General features: G+C 41.5%; 5 long non-coding RNA genes across 7 annotated transcripts; all 5 read left to right on the forward strand.

The window, feature by feature from the left end:
• Nucleotides 1-8,268: 8,268 nt before the first annotated feature.
• LOC123162838 (uncharacterized) lies at nt 8,269-11,720 on the forward strand. 3 transcript variants are annotated; one of them, XR_006481495.1, is made up of 5 exons: nt 8,269-8,704; nt 8,984-9,016; nt 9,481-9,536; nt 9,827-9,917; nt 10,486-11,720. It is a non-coding gene; the product is annotated as an uncharacterized lncRNA (long non-coding RNA). The 3 variants fall into 3 exon arrangements; XR_006481494.1 differs by having other exon boundaries at nt 10,969-11,720; XR_006481493.1 differs by lacking the exon at nt 10,486-11,720 and adding an exon at nt 10,164-10,472.
• Nucleotides 11,721-14,322: 2,602 nt separating this feature from the next.
• LOC123159717 (uncharacterized) lies at nt 14,323-16,762 on the forward strand. The gene is made up of 3 exons (XR_006479858.1): nt 14,323-14,580; nt 14,871-14,961; nt 16,012-16,762. It is a non-coding gene; the product is annotated as an uncharacterized lncRNA (long non-coding RNA).
• A 109-nt stretch (nt 16,763-16,871) lies between these two features.
• Nucleotides 16,872-19,245, forward strand: LOC123160407 (uncharacterized). The gene is made up of 3 exons (XR_006480170.1): nt 16,872-17,124; nt 17,415-17,505; nt 18,074-19,245. It is a non-coding gene; the product is annotated as an uncharacterized lncRNA (long non-coding RNA).
• Nucleotides 19,246-19,438: 193 nt separating this feature from the next.
• On the forward strand, nt 19,439-21,818 carry LOC123160337 (uncharacterized). Its single transcript, XR_006480139.1, has 3 exons — nt 19,439-19,635; nt 19,926-20,016; nt 21,067-21,818. It is a non-coding gene; the product is annotated as an uncharacterized lncRNA (long non-coding RNA).
• A 104-nt stretch (nt 21,819-21,922) lies between these two features.
• Nucleotides 21,923-24,340, forward strand: LOC123159132 (uncharacterized). Its single transcript, XR_006479528.1, has 3 exons — nt 21,923-22,164; nt 22,455-22,545; nt 23,596-24,340. It is a non-coding gene; the product is annotated as an uncharacterized lncRNA (long non-coding RNA).
• The last annotated feature ends 2,081 nt before the right edge of the window (nt 24,341-26,421 follow it).

The raw sequence follows: 26,421 nt of genomic DNA on the forward strand, positions 1-26,421 counted from the left end.
CTCATCCAACCCATCACCGTCCAGCAAGCCTATGATAAACTTACCAGAGTTGTTCCATGGTCTTTGTAGACATGCACCTTGTATACAACTCCAAAAAAAGCATGCTTAGTGGATAAGCTTCCATATGAGTTGACAAATGATCACCAACAGTAGTGCGAACAAACAGTACTCACCAGTTTAATTCAATTTATTTATGGGAACACATCAAGCTTGGAAAAACTTGGGTAAGTCCAATTTCATCCAAATACATCATCTTGGGTAAAAGAATCTTGTGTGCCGTGAAAAAAAATCATAACCAAATTGAAGATATTTAGGCCCGTGAACAAATAACCAGCTAAATCCAAAGAAGGCCGGAAGCAAATCTTCAATATTTAAGCAGGCCTAAAGTCGAAAAGAAATAACGTACATAAGGGGAAGATAAAATGACAACATTTCGCAAAGTTTACGAAGATTACTAATATAGGCATCATCTATAGAGAAATAAATGGATAGATCACAAGAGTAATCGTAGCATCGGGCACTCGATCTAGACCTTGTTGCTGTAACCGCAATTAGAAGAGTCGTTCATTTATTAAATTTCTGCCGAGTGTCGGGGACTAGTCCTTGTTGGTTATCTTTTGAGGAATTAGATAAAATGGTACACTTTTCATGAGAGTTTTGATCCCATTGTTTCACTTGAGATACCTATTGATTGTGCCTCGCCTGAATATTTTTGGCGCATTAGTGGAGGAAATATGCCCTAGAGGCAATAATAAAGTTGTTATTTTATATTTCCTTATTCATGATAAAGGTTTATTATTCATGCTAGAATTGTATTGATCGAAAACTTAAATACATGTGTGAATACATAAACAAATACCGTGTCCCTAGTAAGCCTCTACTAGACTAGCTCATTGATCAAAGATGGTTAAGGTTTCCTAACCATGGACATGAGTTGTCATTTGATAACGGGATCACATCATTAGGAGAATGATGTGATGGACAAGACCCATCCGTTAGCTTAGCATAATGATCGTTCAGTTTTATTGATATTGCTTTCTTCATGTCAAATGCATATTCCTTTGACTATGAGATTATGCAACTCTCGGATACCGGAGGAATACCTTGTGTACTATCAAACATCACAACGTAAATGGATGATCATAAAGATGCTCTACAGGTATCTCCGGAGGTATTTGTTGAGTTGGCATAGATCGAGATTAGGATTTGTCACTCGAGTATCGGAGAGGTATCTCTGGGCCCTCTCGGTAATACACATCATAAGCTTGCAAGCAAATGACTAAGGAGTTGGTCACGAGGTGATGTATTATGGAATGAGTAAAGAGACGTGCCGGTAACGAGATTGAACTAGGTATGAAGATACCGACGATCGAATCTCGGGCAAGTAACATACCGATGGATAAAGGGAATTACGTATGTTGTCATAACGGCTCAAACAATAAATATGTTCGTAGAATATGGGCATCCAGGTTCCGCTATTGGTTATTGACCGAAGAGGTGTCTTGGTCATGTCTACATAGTTCTCGAACTCGTAGGGTCTCCACGCTTAACATTCGTTGATGGTATAGTATTATATGAGTTATGTGATTTGATGACCGAATGTTGTTCGGAGTCCCGGGTGAGATCACAGACATGACGAGGAGTCTTGAAATGGTCGAGAGGTCAAGATTCATATATAAGACGATAGTATTCAGACACCGAAGGTGTTTCGGAGGGTGCCGGGTACTTATCGGGTCACCGGAAAGGAGTTTCGGGCACCTCCGGCAAAGATATGGGCCTTATGGGCAAAGAGAGAAAACGCCACCAGCCATAAGAGGCTGGTGCCCCCCCCCCCAAGTAGGCCGGCCTAAGGAGGAGAAGGAAAAGGGGGAGGGAAAGGAAAGTGTGGATTAGGATTCCCACTTCCTTCCCTCTCCCCCCTCTTTCCTTCCCCCTTCGGAATACATGGCAAGGGGGGCGCGGCCAAGGCACGAGCCCTAGGGCCGGCCGGCCACCTATGTGGTGCGCCAGGCTGCCTCCCCTCCCCCTCCCACCTATATATATGTGGGAGGGGGGCGCCTAGCACACCCCATATTCATTGTTAGCCGTGTGCAGCGCCCCCCTCCGCCGTTTACACCACCAGACATATTTTCGTAGTGCTTAGGCAAAGCCCTGCGGAGATCACACCATCACCGTCACCATGCCACCATGCTGCCGGAACTCATCTACTACCTCGTCGTCTTGCTGGATAAAGAAGGCGGAGGACGTCACCGAGTTGAACGTGTGCTGAACGCGGAGGTGCTGTACGTTCGGTACTAGATCGGTTGGATCAGAGCCAGGCCTATGCGTAGATGATATGCACGAGTAGAACACAAAGACTTGTGGGTGGTGATAGTCATACTGCTTACCACCAATGTTTTATTTTGATTCGGCAGTATTGTGGGGTGAAGCGGCCCAGACCAACCTTACATGTCCATGCACATGACACCGGTTCCACCGACTGACATGCAACTAGTTTTGTATAAAGGTGGCTGACGGGTGTCTGTTTCTCCTACTTTAGTTGAATGAAATTTGACTACGACTGGTCCTTGAAGAAGGTTAAAACAGCAAACTTGATGAATCACCGTTGTGGTTTTTTCCCTAGGTAAGAACGGTTCTTGCTAGAAGCCCGTAGTAGCCACGTAAAACTTGCAACAACAAAGTAGAGGATGTCTAACTTGTTTTTGCAGGGTATGTTGTGATGTGATATGGTCAAGACATGATGTGATATACGTTATTGTATGAGATGATCATGTTTTATAATTTATCGGCAACCGGCAGGAGCCTTATGGTTGTCTCTTTATTGTATGAAGTGCAAGCGCCATGTAATTGCTTTACTTTATGGCGATGTGAACTATGGGTATTAATCACATGTCGATGTGAACTAGATTATTGACTCTAGTGCAAGTGGGAGACTGAAGGAAATATGCCCTAGAGGCAATAATGAAGTTGTTATTTTATATTTCCTTATTCATGATAAAGGTTTATTATTCATGCTAGAATTGTATTGATCGGAAACTTAAATACATGTGTGAATACATTACAAATACCGTGTCCCTAGTAAGCCTCTACTAGACTAGCTCGTTGATCAAAGATGGTTAAGGTTTTCCAACCATGGACATGAGTTGTCATTTGATAACGGGGTCACATCATTAGGGGAATGATGTGATGGACAAGACCCATCTGTTAGCTTAACATAATGATCGTTCAGTTTTATTGCTATTGCTTTCTTCTTGTCAAATACATATTCCTTTGATTATGAGATTATGCAACTCTCGGATACCAAAGAAATACCTTGTGTGCAATCAAACGTCACAACGTAACTGGGTGATCATAAAGATGCTCTATAGGTATCTCCGAAGGTGTTTTTTGAGTTGGCATAGATCGAGATTAGGATTTGTTACTCCGAGTATCGGAGAGGTATCTCTGGGCCCTCTCGGTAATACACATCATAAGCTTGCAAGCAAATGACTAAAGAGTTGGTCACGAGGTGATGTATTACAAACGAGTAAAGAGACTTGACGGTAATGAGATTGAACTAGGTATGAAGATACCGACAATCAAATCTCGGGCAAGTAACATACCGATGGACAACGGGAATTACGTATGTTGTCATAACGGTTTGACCGATAAAGATCTTCGTAGAATATGTAGGATCCAATATGGGCATCCAGGTTCCGCTATTGGTTATTGACCGGAGAGGTGTCACGGTCATGTCTACATAGTTCTCTAACCCGTATGGTCCGCATGCTTAACGTTCGTTGACAATATAGTATTATATGACTTATGTGATTTGGTGACCAAATGTTGTTTGGAGTCCCGGATGAGATCACGAAAATGACGAGGAGTCTCAAAATGGTCGAGAGGGAAAGATTCAAATATAGAACGATAGTATTCGGACACTGGAAGTGTTTTGGAGGGTGTCGGGTACTTATCGGGTCACCGGAAAGGAGTTTTGGGCACCCCGGCAAAGATATGGGCCTTATGGACCAAGAGAGGAAACACACCAGCCACAAGGGGCTGGTGCGCCCCCCATAGCAGGCCGGCCTAAGGAGAAGAAGGAAAAGTGGGGAGGCAAAGGAAAGTGTTGATTAGGATTCCCACTTCGTTCCCTCCCCCCCCCCTCTTTCCTTCCCCCTTGGGAATACATGGCAAGGGGGGGCGAGGGCAGGAGCCCTAGGGCCGACCGGCCACCTATGTGGTGCGACAGACTGCCTCCCCTCCCCCTCCCACCTATATATATGTGGGAGGGGACGCCTAGCACACCCCGGATCAATTGTTAGCCGTGTGCGACGCCCCCCTCCACTGTTTACACCCTCGGTCATATTTTCGTAGTGCTTAGGGGAAGCCCTGCGGAGATCACATCACCATCACCGTCACCACGCTATCATGCTGCCGGAACTCATGTACTACCTCGCCGTCTTGCTGGATCAAGAAGGCGGAGGACGTCACCGAGATGAATGTGTGCTAAACGCGGAGGTGTCGTACGTTCGGTACTAGATCGGTTGGATCGTGAAGAAAGTTCGACTACATCAACTGTGTTGTGAAACGCTTCCGCTTATGATTTACGAGGGTACGTAGACACACTCTTCCACTCGTTGCTATGCATCTCCATAGATAGATCATTGCGCGTGTGTAGATTTTTTTTGTTTTCCATGCAATGTTTCCCAACAATTAGTCCATTTCCACGCGTATAGCACCTAGCCGAAGAAGACGGGGAGGCCATGGCCGGTCGCGGCATCCTCGGTGAGGGTGAGCCAGAACCGACCTAGAGTCGTGACGTCACATGAGGTGGCTAGGAAGGGGGTCACTCGAGCAGGGCAAGATGGCCGACGGCATGTCCTAGAAGTTAGGTCGGGGTCGGAGGGTGGCTTGATGGCGGCGAAAAGTAAGAAGATGTAATGATACAACATTTATTCCATCCAAGTGACTATATTCACTCCAAATTTTTTCCAGCAAACATTCACCCTAGGACGCGAACCGTCTTCGATAGGCTTAGCGTTGAGTGCTTCATTTGTACTCCCTCTTCAAGCAAGGCGCGGTAATCGTGTATTATTATTCTTCTTTACTTTTTATGTCTTCTTTTCATTCTTTTTTTCTTCCTTTTCCTGATATTTTATCATTCTACTTTCTATTATATGTTTTTTCATTCATTTTTATTTTTCTTTGTTTTTTGTTTAACTTTCTAAAAAATATGTTATCATTTTTCTGAAATTACATAAAGATATATTATAACATGGATAAGAAAATATTCTCAGAAATATGAAACTATTAAAAATAAATTGTACTTATTGTGTATACATAAATATTTAAAACATATGATATGGACATCTTCTTTCATATTTTAGAGAGAGATGTGAACATGTTTTATTTTTCAACATACAAATACTTTTCATCACTAATGTACAACATCTTGGTTTTTTTTCTTTAAATGTAAAAATAGTGGGAGCTAAAGAGCCGCACCACTGAACAGCCCATTATAAATTTAATGGGGGCGCCTATGTCTCCCTTGATGCAAGTCAATAGAAGTCTCGCCTCAAGGAGCCGCAACATTTGCCTGGCCCACACGGAACAAAGAACTCCATTTTTTATTTCACATATTTTATTTTATTTGCTTTCACTTGTACTCCGAAATATTCTGAATATATCTATTAATAAAATTACTTTATGTACAAAGTTGAAGAATGTTAATCTTTCATTTGAAATATGTTAAATATGTATAGAAAATGTTTATAATCTATTTGAAAAATGTTCAATGTTTACGAAAAAAGTATATGTCAAAAATAAATGTTTAAAAAAATGTCAATCAATTATTTGGAAAATGTGAAAGGTTTATTTGACAAATGTTCTTGATGTATAAACATGTACCGTTAATGGGAAAATTAGACATATAAATATATGTCAAAGAAATGTTAATAATGTATTTACGAAAGTTAAACTTGTATATACAAAATGTTCAAGATGTATAAAGGAATGTACAATGTGTATGAAAAACATAGACATCAAAAAAATATAATTTGCGAAAATGTTAAACATGTACTGTATTTGGAAAAGGTTGACATGAAAAGAAAGAATAGCAAAATGCCTAGTAAAAACAGAGAAAGAAAAGGAAAACAAAGGAAGAAAGTAAAAAAAACATGAAAAAACGAAGAAAACTTTGAAAAAATGAAGAAAATCATGAAAAAAAATCTGAAAACTGGAAAACCTCAGTGAAGAGAAAAAAAGTAAAATGAAAAAGAAAGAAAACAAAAAGGAAAAAAGTAAAGAGAAAACAAAACTCATCAACGACCTAAGCAATTAGGCCGGCGCAATATGTTGGCACCTTCAGGCGAGACGGATGATAGACTTGCTATAAGCGAGATATAGCTTTCCCGGTCAATGGTGACCGGGAGCTTCTAAGGTGTGCCTTAAGCGCCACTTGGAGGAACAGGCATTGTCGCATCCCTGCTCGTGGGCCGGCCCATTAGTGCATGGTTAATAGCACAATCAACCATTGGCTATATGATGTTGCCATGTCATCTATAACCAAACCTATAGCCAGCAAATACAATAGTTGCATGTAAAAATATACTACTTTGTTGATAGATGGCCCAACTCACTTCCTCACAAAGTGTCTAGAAGCGCGGGATGCAGTGGGCTCTTTCAGTAGCCTGCTTACGTCTCGTCCAACTCCTCAAAAGTATAATATTTATAGCCTTAGAGCTCGCCTACATCATTTATTGTACTTCTCTTAGAAGGTGCGCTCGATCGCTTGACCTGTCCCCCCCCTACACACACACACCCCGGTTGGTCGATCATATTTTGACTGGTCACAGTTGACCTGTTGAATGGTCAACCGTTGACTTTTAAAAAAAATAGAAAAAAAACTCAAAAAAGTTAGTGACTTCAGAAATTCACAGATTTTGAGGAAAAAATATTGCAAACTTAAAAAAAGTTCACAATTTTGAAAAAAAATCATCGAACTTGAAAAAAATCACAAAAAATTGAAAAAATAAGTTCATGGAATTTTTTAAAAATGCTTATCAATTTAAAAAAATTCGAGTAGACATGAATTTCAACAGTGATACGATGTAGGATACAAAACACACTCCACAACTTCGTCCAGACCGTGTGTTCCAGCCATCCATTCGGCCACACGTGAAAGAAGTCCAAAAACAGATCGAGTAAGCAAACAATCAGCAGAAGGACCAATGGGCTCGAAAAGAAAAGCTAGCCACGCTGGCGAGTAGATCGAAGCTACCTGAAGATGGAAGGCCAAGGTTTCGCAGACATGGCTACCCCGGCGTGCTCGCAGACATGGCATGCCCTTGGGAGCGTTGTGGCGTATACGAGACAAGGCAAGGACGCCGGAGCCTGCAGTGGTGGGAGCGTTGTGGCGTCGCTCGCAAATCAGCGGGCTCGACGGCGTCATGCACGGAACATGAGGCCGGGCCTAATCGTTTGCATTGGCAACTATAGACCCATGTCGTTCGTGGACACAACGGCAGCCTGTGCGCGCGCACGTGTATGCGTGCATGCGTGCGTGCGTGCAGAGGCGGAACCAAGATTTCTTAAAGCCTAGGGCTAAAACTATGCAGTTATAAAAACATCAAATAGCACACATATCAATGGATGCTAGAAGTTCTTCACGAATTCACATTAAGAATAAAATATGAATTCATTATTACCCCAAGAGTAATTTCGATAAACATGTCTTCAATTTAGCAAAGTGCGTCATTTCAAATGTCGGTACCAAATTAATGAAGAAGTGCTTAATTTAAAGGTCGGTTTCATCACCCGCAATAGTAGAAGGACCTGGAGTTGTAAACATAAACTCGAGTATTAAAATCAAGATTTGGACATAGACCAAGTCAATTGTTTATAAAAAAAAGTTCAAAACAAGAACAAATTATACCATTACAACGAAGTGTACAAGGTAGTAGCCCCTTGCGATTCTTCACTTTTTGATAGCATGTTTTTTGTTCCAGTTTTTTTCAAATATCTCTACTCCTAATGTCTCAGTTGGTAGGTCGCGTTTCAGGTTTTATTTTTGTCCCACCAATTCTGGTTTATTTTCGTCCTCAGTCCCACCTCATACATAACAGCGATCCCCTACTGGACCCGTGAAGCACCCACGAAGTCCAGGCGGTTGATCCAGGAAAAAACGTGTGAAAAAATCTACGAAAGAAAACCTACGAAAATTAACCAGACGCTCGTACCAGCGATTCCTCTTGCCCCCGCCGCTCGCACGAACCAGGAGCGAGGCCCCCTCGCGCAAAAAAGCCCGGCTAGGGTTCCAGCCACCGCCGCCTCCCTGCCACATTTGCTCCCTCTCTTCGCTGATCCACCTACGACACGCTTTTCTTCTTCGATGCGGCCTAACCGCGTCCCGTTCGCCCGCCCGGCCACCTGCCCGTGAGGGTTTCCGCGGCACCGCCGCCGCCGGCTGCCATTCACGCCCACGCCGAGGGAAAGGCCGTAGTCAAGCCGTGGGGCGGGGGCATCGGCGACGGGGCTGATGCGACGGACCTCCATGCGCCCTCCAAACCGAATGCCCTCTCGTCCACGTCTACATCTGTCCGTTTATCTCCTCTGAGTCAGAGTGCCCTCCGTCAGAACTTTTTGTCAGCATGGCGGCCGGTGGCAGCGGCCATCTACGATCTGTTCGTGCGTTGCCCTGATGGAGGCGGTCGTGCTCCATAGCAAGGTCAGGATTGGATCAGTTCGTTTGAGTTCCTCTTGTTCTCTTCTCTAAAGGCAATCCACTTATTCGTAGTTTATATACTTTATACTTCGATCAGTCCAGAATTGGATAAACATGTTCATGTACATGCATTAGAAAAAGGTTTCTGCTCAGAGCTACTACAGTGTGCCATCAAAGAAAAAGATTTGTATTTCATCCCAAAGAACAAGAGAATAACAGATTAGATAAGCATGTTCAGTACGTGCATTAGAGTGATTCTATTGATAATTTCTTTTGTTGCAGGCAGAAAGGGAAACCAACTTCAACTTTGCGAGGGTAATCTTCTAGAATCCTTGTCTTAGTCTAATCAATTTTTTTCCTCAGATTTGTGCAGGCCGGGATGTTTAACTTTAGATTTGTGCTCCAAAGTCACATGGATTTTTTTTCAAGAAATTGGAATTATTATGCCGGAATGTGATCTCACAAACATACATCCATCCTCCCAGAAACACACACATGACGTACCCACTTCCTTTTGGATTTACCAGTATCACTATGTTGCATCTGGAGTACAAAACTTCAAATAATTCTTTCTTGGGTCAAACTATGAGCAGAGAGCAAATCATTTATAAAGAAACAAAAAATTGGGTCTGCTATCAGATGGTACATTTATTTCAACACAAAATGCAAGAAAGCTTCACGGTCTCATGAAGAGGGCATGCTTTTGAATTAATTCCGACTGATCTGAAATTCACTTAAATTTTGTTGTTGATTGATCTGCAGTTATTTTTTATTTGTAGAGAAGTTCCGCATTTGAGAAGCCGGAGAAGAGTATCTCACTAAGTACAGATTCGAGGTAGGGATATCATTTTCTCTCCAATCCATTTATCATGGGATCATTTCCCAGAAAAAGACAAACATGAAGGTAGCTGTGGACATACTATATTTGTTTACTTCTTCTACCCACAAGTTTCATGTACTGGACAACATATTACACATATCTTGTGTTATGAAAGATAATAGCTGGTGATTGATATGGCAAGTGTCTACGAGCTGCCTAATATAGCATGCATTTAACAGTTCTTTCGCATTCATATCTCTGCCTTTTCATAATTCCATGGATTTTTACTATATTGTGTATCCTAGTGACTTTGCCAACTTGCTGACATGGGGTCTCGTTCAGAGCACAAGCTTCACCTGAATAACCTTCTTTCAGTTAGTAAAACACTCAGCAAAGGTAATTGGGCCTCCCTTAATTTATCTACCATCTTGCTTGGTTTGCGCTGCTTCCTGTGTCTTAGATTCAACCTCTCCAAAAATGGGTGAAGTGTCAACCGTATTCTGTTGATAATTTTATGAGAACACGTTTGTCTAAAATGATTTTTATTCCCCATAAGAACGCACGGGCAGTTCTTAAAGCTGAAAAACTGCAGCTTTCATGTAGCATCTTATGTGTCTCACTTCTCTCGAATATGCTGAATAGGTTGGTGCATCTCACCACCCACAAGCACACACAAAGGATGCATCTGCACTGAAGTGAATAAAGAATATCAACTTATTTCATTGCTTTTCTCCGCAATAAATGCTATTTATTCTACTACTAATATACATGTGGTCTTCTAGATGTGTTTGCTTTCTACAATTGTGTGCACGGTTTGTAATTATTAAATTCAAGATTTCTTCTTTTCAAAGTGATAGAGCATATACCTTTTTCAACCGGGCGAGAGGGAGCGAGAGAGAGATCGTCACGTACATATTGTGTCCCACTCCAATTTTGCTCACCAATGTGTTCCTCCACGCTGCAGCAGCCGACTCCGTCGATGTCGTGCTTGTTTACCAGCCATGCATTCCAGACAAGTTGAATGCCGGTGGCAACAGGCATTCAACGGCACCCTCGTCGGCGCTCTACTCACAGGACCCCGCCTCCCATGCTGGACCTCCTTGCCGCCCGCACAACGCTATTACTCCACGCATGCATGGCCAAACTTCCTCATAGGGGTGCGTAGGTGTGTCGTTCCTGCAGACATATTTTTTGGTGCTACGTCGACATGCTAGGCCACGCTTCATCTTCGACTGGCTCAACCTCCACGGCACGGCGTAGCCACGCAGGCTACAGTCCGCCCAAGCGCCAGGATGTGCAAGGAGTTCTGGGGCGTGTGTACGCCGACTAATGTGACTTTCTGCTTTACTCAACGAGCAATCCTAGGGATTTCTTTTTTTTTTGGAATTCATTATACATTCTGTTTTTTATTTAATTTTAGGGCCTCATGTGGATATATCTGTTGCAGATTGGTGAAGATAAAGCTGCCGATGTGGTGCTCACTGCTCACCTCGGATGCAATTCAAAATTATGTTGATTTATGTTCCTCTGTGTTACAGTTTATTCTGGTTTTTAGAAATACTAATATTTTTTCAGCAAGGACAATGACTATTCTTATTTTGACATAGAGTGTGGTAGATGAACATGTCCTCATTTCAGGTTGAAGGCATTCCAAATTCACTTATAATAGAAGCTCAATAATGCACTTAGTCTACCACCAAATTCAAATTATTGAAAGATCAATCCAACATTAATTTGCCTCAGATACAGTCTGGTGCATTTTCCTTAACATGACACTCTTTTTAGAGTGATAACCTTCATTTCAGGTTGACGGCATTCCAAAGAAACTTCAAGATTGCAAGATAATGAAAGCGTAATTACATTTTTTTTTTGCAATGGCAAGGTGAAATTGTATAAAAGAGACAAAGAAGAGTTGCTTCATGTCCTTAATCATCGGTGTGCACCAACGCAGAAAAGTGGTGATAACTTTCTCATGAACTTTTAATTTTCCCCTCCACTCACAAATTGATGGCTTTATCTAATTGTAAGATAGGCACATTGCAAGGTGTATTTAGACATCATTAGTGATAAATGTAAAAAATATTTATCCCTTGTATTCGTGTTTTCAGCATGATCCTTCCAAGTACATGTTTTATGTTTCTATTTGTAGCACTGTCATATGTTAGACCTAATGCCTTGCTAAATGTCCTATGCAGGCCATAAAAGAGAGGGGGGAGAGGGAGGGAGGGAGAGAGAGGGAGAGGGAGAGAGAGAGAGAGAGAGAGAGAGAGAGAGAGGGAGGGGGAGGGAGGGAGGGACTATGAGTAGAGAGCAAATCATTTATAAAGAAACAAAAAAATTGGTCTGCTATCAGATGGTACATTTATTTCAACACAAAATGCAAGAAAGCTTCACGGTCTCTTGAAGAGGGCATGCTTTTGAATTAATTCCGACTGATCTGAAATTCACTTAAATTTTGTTGTTGATTGATCTGCAGTTATTTTTTATTTGTAGAGAAGTTCCGCATTTGAGAAGCCGGAGAAGAGTATCTCACTAAGTACAGATTCGAGGTAGGGATATCATTTTCTCTCCAATCCATTTATCATGGGATCATTTCCCAGAAAAAGACAAACATGAAGGTAGCTGTGGCCAGACTATATTTGTTTACTTCTTCTACCCACAAGTTTCATGTACTGGACAACATATTACACATATCTTGTGTTATGAAAGATAATAGCTGGTGATTGATATGGCAAGTGTCTACGAGCTGCCTAATATAGCATGCATTTAACAGTTCTTTCGCATTCATATCTCTGCCTTTTCATAATTCCATGGATTTTTACTATATTGTGTATCCCAGTGACTTTGCCAACTTGCTGACATGGGGTCTCGTTCAGAGCACAAGCTTCACCCGAATAACCTTCTTTCAGTTAGTAAAACACTCAGCAAAGGTAATTGGGCCTCCCTTAATTTATCTACCATCTTGCTTGGTTTGCACTGCTTCCTGTGTCTTAGATTCAACCTCTCAAAAAATGGGTGAAGTGTCAACCGTATTCTGTTGATAATTTTATGAGAACGCGTTTGTCTAAAATGTTTTTTATTCCCCATAAGAACGCACGGGCAGTTCTTAAAGCTGAAAAACTACAGCTTTCATGTAGCATCTTATGTGTCTCACTTCTCTCGAATATGCTGAATAGGTTGGTGCATCTCACCACCCACAAGCACACACAAAGGATGCATCTGCACTGAAGTGAATAAAGAATATCAACTTATTTCATTGCTTTTGTCCGCAATAAATGCTATTTATTCTACTACTAATATACATGTGGTCTTCTAGATGTGTTTGCTTTCTACAACTGTGTGCACGGTTTGTAATTATTAAATTCAAGATTTCTTCTTTTCAAAGTGATAGAGCATATACCTTTTTCAACCGGGCGAGACGGAGCGAGAGAGAGATCGTCACGTACATATTGTGTCCCACTCCGATTTTGCTCACCAATGTGTTCCTCCACGCTGCAGCAGCCGACTCCGTCGATGTCGTGCTCGTTTACCCAGCCATGCATTCCAGACAAGTTGAATGCCGGTGGCAACAGGCATTCAACGGCACCCTCGTCGGCGCTCTACTCACAGGACCCCGCCTCCCACGCTGGACCTCCTTGCCGCCCGCACAACGCTATTACTCCACGCACGCATGGCCAAACTTCCTCATAGGGGTGCGTAGGTGTGTCGTTCCTGCAGACCTATTTTTTGGTGCTACGTCAACATGCTAGGCCACGCTTCATCTTCGACTGGCTCAACCTCCACGGCACGGTGTAGCCGCGCAGGCTACAGTCCGCCCAAGCGCCGGGATGTGCAAGGCGTTCTGGGGCGTGTGTACGCCGACTAATGTGACTTTCTGCTTTACTCAGCGAGCAATCCTAGGGATTTCTTTTTTTTTGGAATTCATTATGCATTCTGTTTTTTATTTAATTTTAGGGCCTCATGTGGATATATCTGTTGCAGATTGGTGAAGATAAAGCTGCCGATGTGGTGCTCACTGCTCACCTCGGATGCAATTCAAAATTATGTTGATTTATGTTCCTCTGTGTTACAGTTTATTCTGGTTTTAGAAATACTAATATTTTTTCAGTAAGGACAGTGACTATTCTTATTTTGACATAGAGTGTGGTAGATGAACATGTCTTCATTTCAGGTTGAAGGCATTCCAAGTTCACTTATAATAGAAGCTCAATAATGCACTTAGTCTACCACCAAATTCAAATTATTGAAAGATCAATCCAACATTAATTTGCCTCAGATACAGTCTGGTGCATTTTCCTTAACATGACACTCTTTTTAGAGTGATAACCTTCATTTCAGGTTGACGGCATTCCAAAGAAACTTCAAGATTGCAAGATAATGAAAGCGTAATTATATTTTTTTTGCAGTGGCAAGGTGAAATTGTATAAAAGAGACAAAGAAGAGTTGCTTCATGTCCTTAATCATCGGTGTGCACCAACGCAGAAAACTGGTGATAACTTTCTCATGAACTTTTAATTTTCCCCTCCACTCACAAATTGATGGCTTTATCTAATTGTAAGACAGGCACATTGCAAGGTGTATTCAGACATCGTTACTGATAAATGTAAAAAATATTTATCCCTTGTAATCGTGTTCTGAGCATGATCCTTCCAAGTACATGTTTTATGTTTCTATTCGTAGCACTGTCATATGTTAGACCTAATGCCTTGCTAAATGTCCTATGCAGGCCATAAAAGAGAGGGGGGAGAGGGAGGGAGGGAGAGAGAGAGAGGGAGAGAGAGAGAGAGAGAGAGAGGGAAGGGGAGGGGGAGGGGGAGAGAGCAAATCATTTATAAAGAAACAAAAAAATTGGTCTGCTATCAGATGGTACATTTATTTCAACACAAAATGCAAGAAAGCTTCACGGTCTCATGAAGAGGGCATGCTTTTGAATTAATTCCGACTGATCTGAAATTCACTTAAATTTTGTTGTTGATTGATCTGCAGTTATTTTTTATTTGTAGAGAAGTTCCGCATTTGAGAAGCCGGAGAAGAGTATCTCACTAAGTACAGATTCGAGGTAGGGATATCATTTTCTCTCCAATCCATTTATCATGGGATCATTTCCCAGAAAAAGACAAACATGAAGGTAGCTGTGGACAGAGTATATTTGTTTACTTCTTCTACCCACAAGTTTCATGTACTGGACAACATATTACACATATCTTGTGTTATGAAAGATAATAGCTGGTGATTGATATGGCAAGTGTCTACGAGCTGCCTAATATAGCATGCATTTAACAGTTCTTTCGCATTCATATCTCTGCCTTTTCATAATTCCATGGATTTTTACTATATTGTGTATCCCAGTGACTTTGCCAACTTGCTGACATGGGGTCTCGTTCAGAGCACAAGCTTCACCTGAATAACCTTCTTTCAGTTAGTAAAACACTCAGCAAAGGTAATTGGGCCTCCCTAAATTTATCTACCATCTTGCTTGGTTTGCACTGCTTCCTGTGTCTTAGATTCAACCTCTCCAAAAATGGGTGAAGTGTCAACCGTATTCTGTTGATAATTTTATGAGAACACGTTTGTCTAAAATGATTTTTATTCCCCATAAGAACGCACGGGCAGTTCTTAAAGCTGAAAAACTGCAGCTTTCATGTAGCATCTTATGTGTCTCACTTCTCTCGAATATGCTGAATAGGTTGGTGCATCTCACCACCCACAAGCACACACAAAGGATGCATCTGCACTGAAGTGAATAAAGAATATCAACTTATTTCATTGCTTTTGTCCGCAATAAATGCTATTTATTCTACTACTAATATACATGTGGTCTTCTAGATGTGTTTGCTTTCTACAATTGTGTGCACGGTTTGTAATTATTAAATTCAAGATTTCTTCTTTTCAAAGTGATAGAGCATATACCTTTTTCAACCGGGCGAGAGGGAGCGAGAGAGAGATCGTCACGTACATATTGTGTCCCACTCCAATTTTGCTCACCAATGTGTTCCTCCACGCTGCAGCAGCCGACTCCGTCGATGTCGTGCTTGTTTACCAGCCATGCATTCCAGACAAGTTGAATGCCGGTGGCAACAGGCATTCAACGGCACCCTCGTCGGCGCTCTACTCACAGGACCCCGCCTCCCATGCTGGACCTCCTTGCCGCCCGCACAACGCTATTACTCCACGCACGCATGGCCAAACTTCCTCATAGGGGTGCGTAGGTGTGTCGTTCCTGCAGACCTATTTTTTGGTGCTACGTCGACATGCTAGGCCACGCTTCATCTTCGACTGGCTCAACCTCCACGGCACGGCGTAGCCACGCAGGCTACAGTCCGCCCAAGCGCCAGGATGTGCAAGGAGTTCTGGGGCGTGTGTACGCCGACTAATGTGACTTTCTGCTTTACTCAACGAGCAATCCTAGGGATTTCTTTTTTTTTGGAATTCATTATACATTCTGTTTTTTATTTAATTTTAGGGCCTCATGTGGATATATCTGTTGCAGATTGGTGAAGATAAAGCTGCCGATGTGGTGCTCACTGCTCACCTCGGATGCAATTCAAAATTATGTTGATTTATGTTCCTCTGTGTTACAGTTTATTCTGGTTTTTAGAAATACTAATATTTTTTCAGCAAGGACAATGACTATTCTTATTTTGACATAGAGTGTGGTAGATGAACATGTCCTCATTTCAGGTTGAAGGCATTCCAAATTCACTTATAATAGAAGCTCAATAATGCACTTAGTCTACCACCAAATTCAAATTATTGAAAGATCAATCCAACATTAATTTGCCTCAGATACAGTCTGGTGCATTTTCCTTAACATGACACTCTTTTTAGAGTGATAACCTTCATTTCAGGTTGACGGCATTCCAAAGAAACTTCAAGATTGCAAGATAATGAAAGCGTAATTACATTTTTTTTTGCAATGGCAAGGTGAAATTGTATAAAAGAGACAAAGAAGAGTTGCTTCATGTCCTTAATCATCGGTGTGCACCAACGCAGAAAAGTGGTGATAACTTTCTCATGAACTTTTAATTTTCCCCTCCACTCACAAATTGATGGCTTTATCTAATTGTAAGATAGGCACATTGCAAGGTGTATTTAGACATCATTAGTGATAAATGTAAAAAATATTTATCCCTTGTATTCGTGTTTTCAGCATGATCCTTCCAAGTACATGTTTTATGTTTCTATTTGTAGCACTGTCATATGTTAGACCTAATGCCTTGCTAAATGTCCTATGCAGGCCATAAAAGAGAGGGGGGAGAGGGAGGGAGGGAGAGAGAGGGAGAGGGAGAGGGAGAGAGAGAGAGAGAGAGAGAGAGAGAGAGAGAGAGAGGGAGGGGGAGGGAGGGAGGGACTATGAGTAGAGAGCAAATCATTTATAAAGAAACAAAAAAATTGGTCTGCTATCAGATGGTACATTTATTTCAACACAAAATGCAAGAAAGCTTCACGGTCTCTTGAAGAGGGCATGCTTTTGAATTAATTCCGACTGATCTGAAATTCACTTAAATTTTGTTGTTGATTGATCTGCAGTTATTTTTTATTTGTAGAGAAGTTCCGCATTTGAGAAGCCGGAGAAGAGTATCTCACTAAGTACAGATTCGAGGTAGGGATATCATTTTCTCTCCAATCCATTTATCATGGGATCATTTCCCAGAAAAAGACAAACATGAAGGTAGCTGTGGACAGACTATATTTGTTTACTTCTTCTACCCACAAGTTTCATGTACTGGACAACATATTACACATATCTTGTGTTATGAAAGATAATAGCTGGTGATTGATATGGCAAGTGTCTACGAGCTGCCTAATATAGCATGCATTTAACAGTTCTTTCGCATTAATATCTCTGCCTTTTCATAATTCCATGGATTTTTACTATATTGTGTATCCCAGTGACTTTGCCAACTTGCTGACATGGGGTCTCGTTCAGAGCACAAGCTTCACCCGAATAACCTTCTTTCAGTTAGTAAAACACTCAGCAAAGGTAATTGGGCCTCCCTTAATTTATCTACCATCTTGCTTGGTTTGCACTGCTTCCTGTGTCTTAGATTCAACCTCTCAAAAAATGGGTGAAGTGTCAACCGTATTCTGTTGATAATTTTATGAGAACGCGTTTGTCTAAAATGTTTTTTATTCCCCATAAGAACGCACGGGCAGTTCTTAAAGCTGAAAAACTACAGCTTTCATGTAGCATCTTATGTGTCTCACTTCTCTCGAATATGCTGAATAGGTTGGTGCATCTCACCACCCACAAGCACACACAAAGGATGCATCTGCACTGAAGTGAATAAAGAATATCAACTTATTTCATTGCTTTTGTCCGCAATAAATGCTATTTATTCTACTACTAATATACATGTGGTCTTCTAGATGTGTTTGCTTTCTACAACTGTGTGCACGGTTTGTAATTATTAAATTCAAGATTTCTTCTTTTCAAAGTGATAGAGCATATACCTTTTTCAACCGGGCGAGACGGAGCGAGAGAGAGATCGTCACGTACATATTGTGTCCCACTCCAATTTTGCTCACCAATGTGTTCCTCCACGCTGCAGCAGCCGACTCCGTCGATGTCGTGCTCGTTTACCAGCCATGCATTCCAGACAAGTTGAATGCCGGTGGCAACAGGCATTCAACGGCACCCTCGTCGGCGCTCTACTCACAGGACCCCGCCTCCCACGCTGGACCTCCTTGCCGCCCGCACAACGCTATTACTCCACGCACGCATGGCCAAACTTCCTCATAGGGGTGCGTAGGTGTGTCGTTCCTGCAGACCTATTTTTTGGTGCTACGTCAACATGCTAGGCCACGCTTCATCTTCGACTGGCTCAACCTCCACGGCACGGTGTAGCCGCGCAGGCTACAGTCCGCCCAAGCGCCGGGATGTGCAAGGCGTTCTGGGGCGTGTGTACGCCGACTAATGTGACTTTCTGCTTTACTCAGCGAGCAATCCTAGGGATTTCTTTTTTTTTGGAATTCATTATGCATTCTGTTTTTTATTTAATTTTAGGGCCTCATGTGGATATATCTGTTGCAGATTGGTGAAGATAAAGCTGCCGATGTGGTGCTCACTGCTCACCTCGGATGCAATTCAAAATTATGTTGATTTATGTTCCTCTGTGTTACAGTTTATTCTGGTTTTAGAAATACTAATATTTTTTCAGTAAGGACAGTGACTATTCTTATTTTGACATAGAGTGTGGTAGATGAACATGTCTTCATTTCAGGTTGAAGGCATTCCAAGTTCACTTATAATAGAAGCTCAATAATGCACTTAGTCTACCACCAAATTCAAATTATTGAAAGATCAATCCAACATTAATTTGCCTCAGATACAGTCTGGTGCATTTTCCTTAACATGACACTCTTTTTAGAGTGATAACCTTCATTTCAGGTTGACGGCATTCCAAAGAAACTTCAAGATTGCAAGATAATGAAAGCGTAATTATATTTTTTTTGCAGTGGCAAGGTGAAATTGTATAAAAGAGACAAAGAAGAGTTGCTTCATGTCCTTAATCATCGGTGTGCACCAACGCAGAAAACTGGTGATAACTTTCTCATGAACTTTTAATTTTCCCCTCCACTCACAAATTGATGGCTTTATCTAATTGTAAGACAGGCACATTGCAAGGTGTATTCAGACATCATTACTGATAAATGTAAAAAATATTTATCCCTTGTATTCGTGTTCTGAGCATGATCCTTCCAAGTACATGTTTTATGTTTCTATTCGTAGCACTGTCATATGTTACACCTAATGCCTTGCTAAATGTCCTATGCAGGCCATAAAAGAGAGGGGGGAGAGGGAGGGAGGGAGAGAGAGAGAGGGAGAGAGAGAGAGAGAGAGAGAGAGGGAAGGGGAGGGGGAGGGGGAGAGAGCAAATCATTTATAAAGAAACAAAAAAATTGGTCTCCTATCAGATGGTACATTTATTTCAACACAAAATGCAAGAAAGCTTCACGGTCTCATGAAGAGGGCATGCTTTTGAATTAATTCCGACTGATCTGAAATTCACTTAAATTTTGTTGTTGATTGATCTGCAGTTATTTTTTATTTGTAGAGAAGTTCCGCATTTGAGAAGCCGGAGAAGAGTATCTCACTAAGTACAGATTCGAGGTAGGGATATCATTTTCTCTCCAATCCATTTATCATGGGATCATTTCCCAGAAAAAGACAAACATGAAGGTAGCTGTGGACAGACTATATTTGTTTACTTCTTCTACCCACAAGTTTCATGTACTGGACAACATATTACACATATCTTGTGTTATGAAAGATAATAGCTGGTGATTGATATGGCAAGTGTCTACGAGCTGCCTAATATAGCATGCATTTAACAGTTCTTTCGCATTCATATCTCTGCCTTTTCATAATTCCATGGATTTTTACTATATTGTGTATCCCAGTGACTTTGCCAACTTGCTGACATGGGGTCTCGTTCAGAGCACAAGCTTCACCTGAATAACCTTCTTTCAGTTAGTAAAACACTCAGCAAAGGTAATTGGGCCTCCCTTAATTTATCTACCATCTTGCTTGGTTTGCACTGCTTCCTGTGTCTTAGATTCAACCTCTCCAAAAATGGGTGAAGTGTCAACCGTATTCTGTTGATAATTTTATGAGAACACGTTTGTCTAAAATGATTTTTATTCCCCATAAGAACGCACGGGCAGTTCTTAAAGCTGAAAAACTGCAGCTTTCATGTAGCATCTTATGTGTCTCACTTCTCTCGAATATGCTGAATAGGTTGGTGCATCTCACCACCCACAAGCACACACAAAGGATGCATCTGCACTGAAGTGAATAAAGAATATCAACTTATTTCATTGCTTTTGTCCGCAATAAATGCTATTTATTCTACTACTAATATACATGTGGTCTTCTAGATGTGTTTGCTTTCTACAATTGTGTGCACGGTTTGTAATTATTAAATTCAAGATTTCTTCTTTTCAAAGTGATAGAGCATATACCTTTTTCAACCGGGCGAGAGGGAGCGAGAGAGAGATCGTCACGTACATATTGTGTCCCACTCCAATTTTGCTCACCAATGTGTTCCTCCACGCTGCAGCAGCCGACTCCGTCGATGTCGTGCTTGTTTACCAGCCATGCATTCCAGACAAGTTGAATGCCGGTGGCAACAGGCATTCAACGGCACCCTCGTCGGCGCTCTACTCACAGGACCCCGCCTCCCATGCTGGACCTCCTTGCCGCCCGCACAACGCTATTACTCCACGCACGCATGGCCAAACTTCCTCATAGGGGTGCATAGGTGTGTCGTTCCTGCAGACCTATTTTTTGGTGCTACGTCGACATGCTAGGCCACGCTTCATCTTCGACTGGCTCAACCTCCACGGCACGGCGTAGCCACGCAGGCTACAGTCCGCCCAAGCGCCAGGATGTGCAAGGAGTTCTGGGGCGTGTGTACGCCGACTAATGTGACTTTCTGCTTTACTCAGCGAGCAATCCTAGGGATTTCTTTTTTTTTTGAATTCATTATACATTCTGTTTTTTATTTAATTTTAGGGCCTCATGTGGATATATCTGTTGCAGATTGGTGAAGATAAAGCTGCCGATGTGGTGCTCACTGCTCACCTCGGATGCAATTCAAAATTATGTTGATTTATGTTCCTCTGTGTTACAGTTTATTCTGGTTTTTAGAAATACTAATATTTTTTCAGCAAGGACAATGACTATTCTTATTTTGACATAGAGTGTGGTAGATGAACATGTCCTCATTTCAGGTTGAAGGCATTCCAAATTCACTTATAATAGAAGCTCAATAATGCACTTAGTCTACCACCAAATTCAAATTATTGAAAGATCAATCCAACATTAATTTGCCTCAGATACAGTCTGGTGCATTTTCCTTAACATGACACTCTTTTTAGAGTGATAACCTTCATTTCAGGTTGACGGCATTCCAAAGAAACTTCAAGATTGCAAGATAATGAAAGCGTAATTACATTTTTTTTTTGCAATGGCAAGGTGAAATTGTATAAAAGAGACAAAGAAGAGTTGCTTCATGTCCTTAATCATCGGTGTGCACCAACGCAGAAAAGTGGTGATAACTTTCTCATGAACTTTTAATTTTCCCCTCCACTCACAAATTGATGGCTTTATCTAATTGTAAGATAGGCACATTGCAAGGTGTATTTAGACATCATTAGTGATAAATGTAAAAAATATTTATCCCTTGTATTCGTGTTTTCAGCATGATCCTTCCAAGTACATGTTTTATGTTTCTATTTGTAGCACTGTCATATGTTAGACCTAATGCCTTGCTAAATGTCCTATGCAGGCCATAAAAGAGAGGGGGGAGAGGGAGGGAGGGAGAGAGAGGGAGAGGGAGAGAGAGAGAGAGAGAGAGAGAGAGAGGGAGGGGGAGGGAGGGAGGGACTATGAGCAGAGAGCAAATCATTTATAAAGAAACAAAAAAATTGGTCTGCTATCAGATGGTACATTTATTTCAACACAAAATGCAAGAAAGCTTCACGGTCTCTTGAAGAGGGCATGCTTTTGAATTAATTCCGACTGATCTGAAATTCACTTAAATTTTGTTGTTGATTGATCTGCAGTTATTTTTTATTTGTAGAGAAGTTCCGCATTTGAGAAGCCGGAGAAGAGTATCTCACTAAGTACAGATTCGAGGTAGGGATATCATTTTCTCTCCAATCCATTTATCATGGGATCATTTCCCAGAAAAAGACAAACATGAAGGTAGCTGTGGACAGACTATATTTGTTTACTTCTTCTACCCACAAGTTTCATGTACTGGACAACATATTACACATATCTTGTGTTATGAAAGATAATAGCTGGTGATTGATATGGCAAGTGTCTACGAGCTGCCTAATATAGCATGCATTTAACAGTTCTTTCGCATTCATATCTCTGCCTTTTCATAATTCCATGGATTTTTACTATATTGTGTATCCCAGTGACTTTGCCAACTTGCTGACATGGGGTCTCGTTCAGAGCACAAGCTTCACCTGAATAACCTTCTTTCAGTTAGTAAAACACTCAGCAAAGGTAATTGGGCCTCCCTTAATTTATCTACCATCTTGCTTGGTTTGCACTGCTTCCTGTGTCTTAGATTCAACCTCTCCAAAAATGGGTGAAGTGTCAACCGTATTCTGTTGATAATTTTATGACAACACGTTTGTCTAAAATGTTTTTTATTCCCCATAAGAATGCACGGGCAGTTCTTAAAGCTGAAAAACTACAGCTTTCATGTAGCATCTTATGTGTCTCACTTCTCTCGAATATGCTGAATAGGTTGGTGCATCTCACCACCCACAAGCACACACAAAGGATGCATCTGCACTGAAGTGAATAAAGAATATCAACTTATTTCATTGCTTTTGTCGGCAATAAATGCTATTTATTCTACTACTAATATACATGTGGTCTTCTAGATGTGTTTGCTTTCTACAATTGTGTGCACGGTTTGTAATTATTAAATTCAAGATTTCTTCTTTTCAAAGTGATAGAGCATATACCTTTTTCAACCGGGCGAGACGGAGCGAGAGAGAGATCGTCACGTACATATTGTGTCCCACTCCGATTTTGCTCACCAATGTGTTCCTCCATGCTGCAGCAGCCGACTCCGTCGATGTCGTGCTCGTTTACCAGCCATGCATTCCAGACAAGTTGAATGCCGGTGGCAACAGGCATTCAACGGCACCCTCGTCGGCGCTCTACTCACAGGACCCCGCCTCCCACGCTGGACCTCCTTGCCGCCCGCACAACGCTATTACTCCACGCACGCATGGCCAAACTTCCTCATAGGGGTGCGTAGGTGTGTCGTTCCTGCAGACCTATTTTTTGGTGCTACGTCGACATGCTAGGCCACGCTTCATCTTCGACTGGCTCAACCTCCACGGCACGGTGTAGCCGCGCAGGCTACAGTCCGCCCAAGCGCCGGGATGTGCAAGGCGTTCTGGGGCGTGTGTACGCCGACTAATGTGACTTTCTGCTTTACTCAGCGAGCAATCCTAGGGATTTCTTTTTTTTTGGAATTCATTATACATTCTGTTTTTTATTTAATTTTAGGGCCTCATGTGGATATATCTGTTGCAGATTGGTGAAGATAAAGCTGCCGATGTGGTGCTCACTGCTCACCTCGGATGCAATTCAAAATTATGTTGATTTATGTTCCTCTGTGTTACAGTTTATTCTGGTTTTAGAAATACTAATATTTTTTCAGTAAGGACAGTGACTATTCTTATTTTGACATAGAGTGTGCTAGATGAACGTGTCTTCATTTCAGGTTGAAGGCATTCCAAGTTCACTTATAATAGAAGCTCAATAATGCACTTAGTCTACCACCAAATTCAAATTATTGAAAGATCAATCCAACATTAATTTGCCTCAGATACAGTCTGGTGCATTTTCCTTAACATGACACTCTTTTTAGAGTGATAACCTTCATTTCAGGTTGACGGCATTCCAAAGAAACTTCAAGATTGCAAGATAATGAAAGCGTAATTATATTTTTTTTGCAGTGGCAAGGTGAAATTGTATAAAAGAGACAAAGAAGAGTTGCTTCATGTCCTTAATCATCGGTGTGCACCAACGCAGAAAAGTGGTGATAACTTTCTCATGAACTTTTAATTTTCCCCTCCACTCACAAATTGATGGCTTTATATAATTGTAAGACAGGCACATTGCAAGGTGTATTCAGACATCATTACTGATAAATGTAAAAAATATTTATCCCTTGTATTCGTGTTCTGAGCATGATCCTTCCAAGTACATGTTTTATGTTTCTATTCGTAGCACTGTCATATGTTAGACCTAATGCCTTGCTAAATGTCCTATGCAGGCCATAAAAGAGAGGGCGGAGAGGGAGGGAGGGAGAGAGAGAGAGGGAGAGAGAGAGAGAGAGAGGGAAGGGGAGGGGGAGGGGGAGAGAGCAAATCATTTATAAAGAAACAAAAAAATTGGTCTGCTATCAGATGGTACATTTATTTCAACACAAAATGCAAGAAAGCTTCAGGGTCTCATGAAGAGGGCATGCTTTTGAATTAATTCCGACTGATCTGAAATTCACTTAAATTTTGTTGTTGATTGATCTGCAGTTATTTTTTATTTGTAGAGAAGTTCCGCATTTGAGAAGCCGGAGAAGAGTATCTCACTAAGTACAGATTCGAGGTAGGGATATCATTTTCTCTCCAATCCATTTATCATGGGATCATTTCCCAGAAAAAGACAAACATGAAGGTAGCTGTGGACATACTATATTTGTTTACTTCTTCTACCCACAAGTTTCATGTACTGGACAACATATTACACATATCTTGTGTTATGAAAGATAATAGCTGGTGATTGATATGGCAAGTGTCTACGAGCTGCCTAATATAGCATGCATTTAACAGTTCTTTCGCATTCATATCTCTGCCTTTTCATAATTCCATGGATTTTTACTATATTGTGTATCCCAGTGACTTTGCCAACTTGCTGACATGGGGTATCGTTCAGAGCACAAGCTTCACCTGAATAACCTTCTTTCAGTTAGTAAAACACTCAGCAAAGGTAATTGGGCCTCCCTTAATTTATCTACCATCTTGCTTGGTTTGCACTGCTTCCTGTGTTTTAGATTCAACCTCTCCAAAAATGGGTGAAGTGTCAACCGTATTCTGTTGATAATTTTATGAGAACACGTTTGTCTAAAATGATTTTTATTCCCCATAAGAACGCACGGGCAGTTCTTAAAGCTGAAAAACTGCAGCTTTCATGTAGCATCTTATGTGTCTCACTTCTCTCGAATATGCTGAATAGGTTGGTGCATCTCACCACCCACAAGCACACACAAAGGATGCATCTGCACTGAAGTGAATAAAGAATATCAACTTATTTCATTGCTTTTCTCCGCAATAAATGCTATTTATTCTACTACTAATATACATGTGGTCTTCTAGATGTGTTTGCTTTCTACAATTGTGTGCACGGTTTGTAATTATTAAATTCAAGATTTCTTCTTTTCAAAGTGATAGAGCATATACCTTTTTCAACCGGGCGAGAGGGAGCGAGAGAGAGATCGTCACGTACATATTGTGTCCCACTCCAATTTTGCTCACCAATGTGTTCCTCCACGCTGCAGCAGCCGACTCCGTCGATGTCGTGCTTGTTTACCAGCCATGCATTCCAGACAAGTTGAATGCCGGTGGCAACAGGCATTCAACGGCACCCTCGTCGGCGCTCTACTCACAGGACCCCGCCTCCCATGCTGGACCTCCTTGCTGCCCGCACAACGCTATTACTCCACGCACGCATGGCCAAACTTCCTCATAGGGGTGCGTAGGTGTGTCGTTCCTGCAGACCTATTTTTGGTGATACGTCGACATGCTAGGCCACGCTTCATCTTCGACTGGCTCAACCTCCACGGCACGGCGTAGCCACGCAGGCTACAGTCCGCCCAAGCGCCAGGATGTGCAAGGAGTTCTGGGGCGTGTGTACGCCGACTAATGTGACTTTCTGCTTTACTCAGCGAGCAATCCTAGGGATTTCTTTTTTTTTTGGAATTCATTATACATTCTGTTTTTTATTTAATTTTAGGGCCTCATGTGGATATATCTGTTGCAGATTGGTGAAGATAAAGCTGCCGATGTGGTGCTCACTGCTCACCTCGGATGCAATTCAAAATTATGTTGATTTATGTTCCTCTGTGTTACAGTTTATTCTGGTTTTTAGAAATACTAATATTTTTTCAGCAAGGACAATGACTATTCTTATTTTGACATAGAGTGTGGTAGATGAACATGTCCTCATTTCAGGTTGAAGGCATTCCAAATTCACTTATAATAGAAGCTCAATAATGCACTTAGTCTACCACCAAATTCAAATTATTGAAAGATCAATCCAACATTAATTTGCCTCAGATACAGTCTGGTGCATTTTCCTTAA

Source organism: Triticum aestivum, chromosome 7B (assembly GCF_018294505.1).
Source record: "Triticum aestivum cultivar Chinese Spring chromosome 7B, IWGSC CS RefSeq v2.1, whole genome shotgun sequence".
In the NCBI taxonomy this organism is placed as follows: Eukaryota; Viridiplantae; Streptophyta; class Magnoliopsida; order Poales; family Poaceae; genus Triticum; species Triticum aestivum.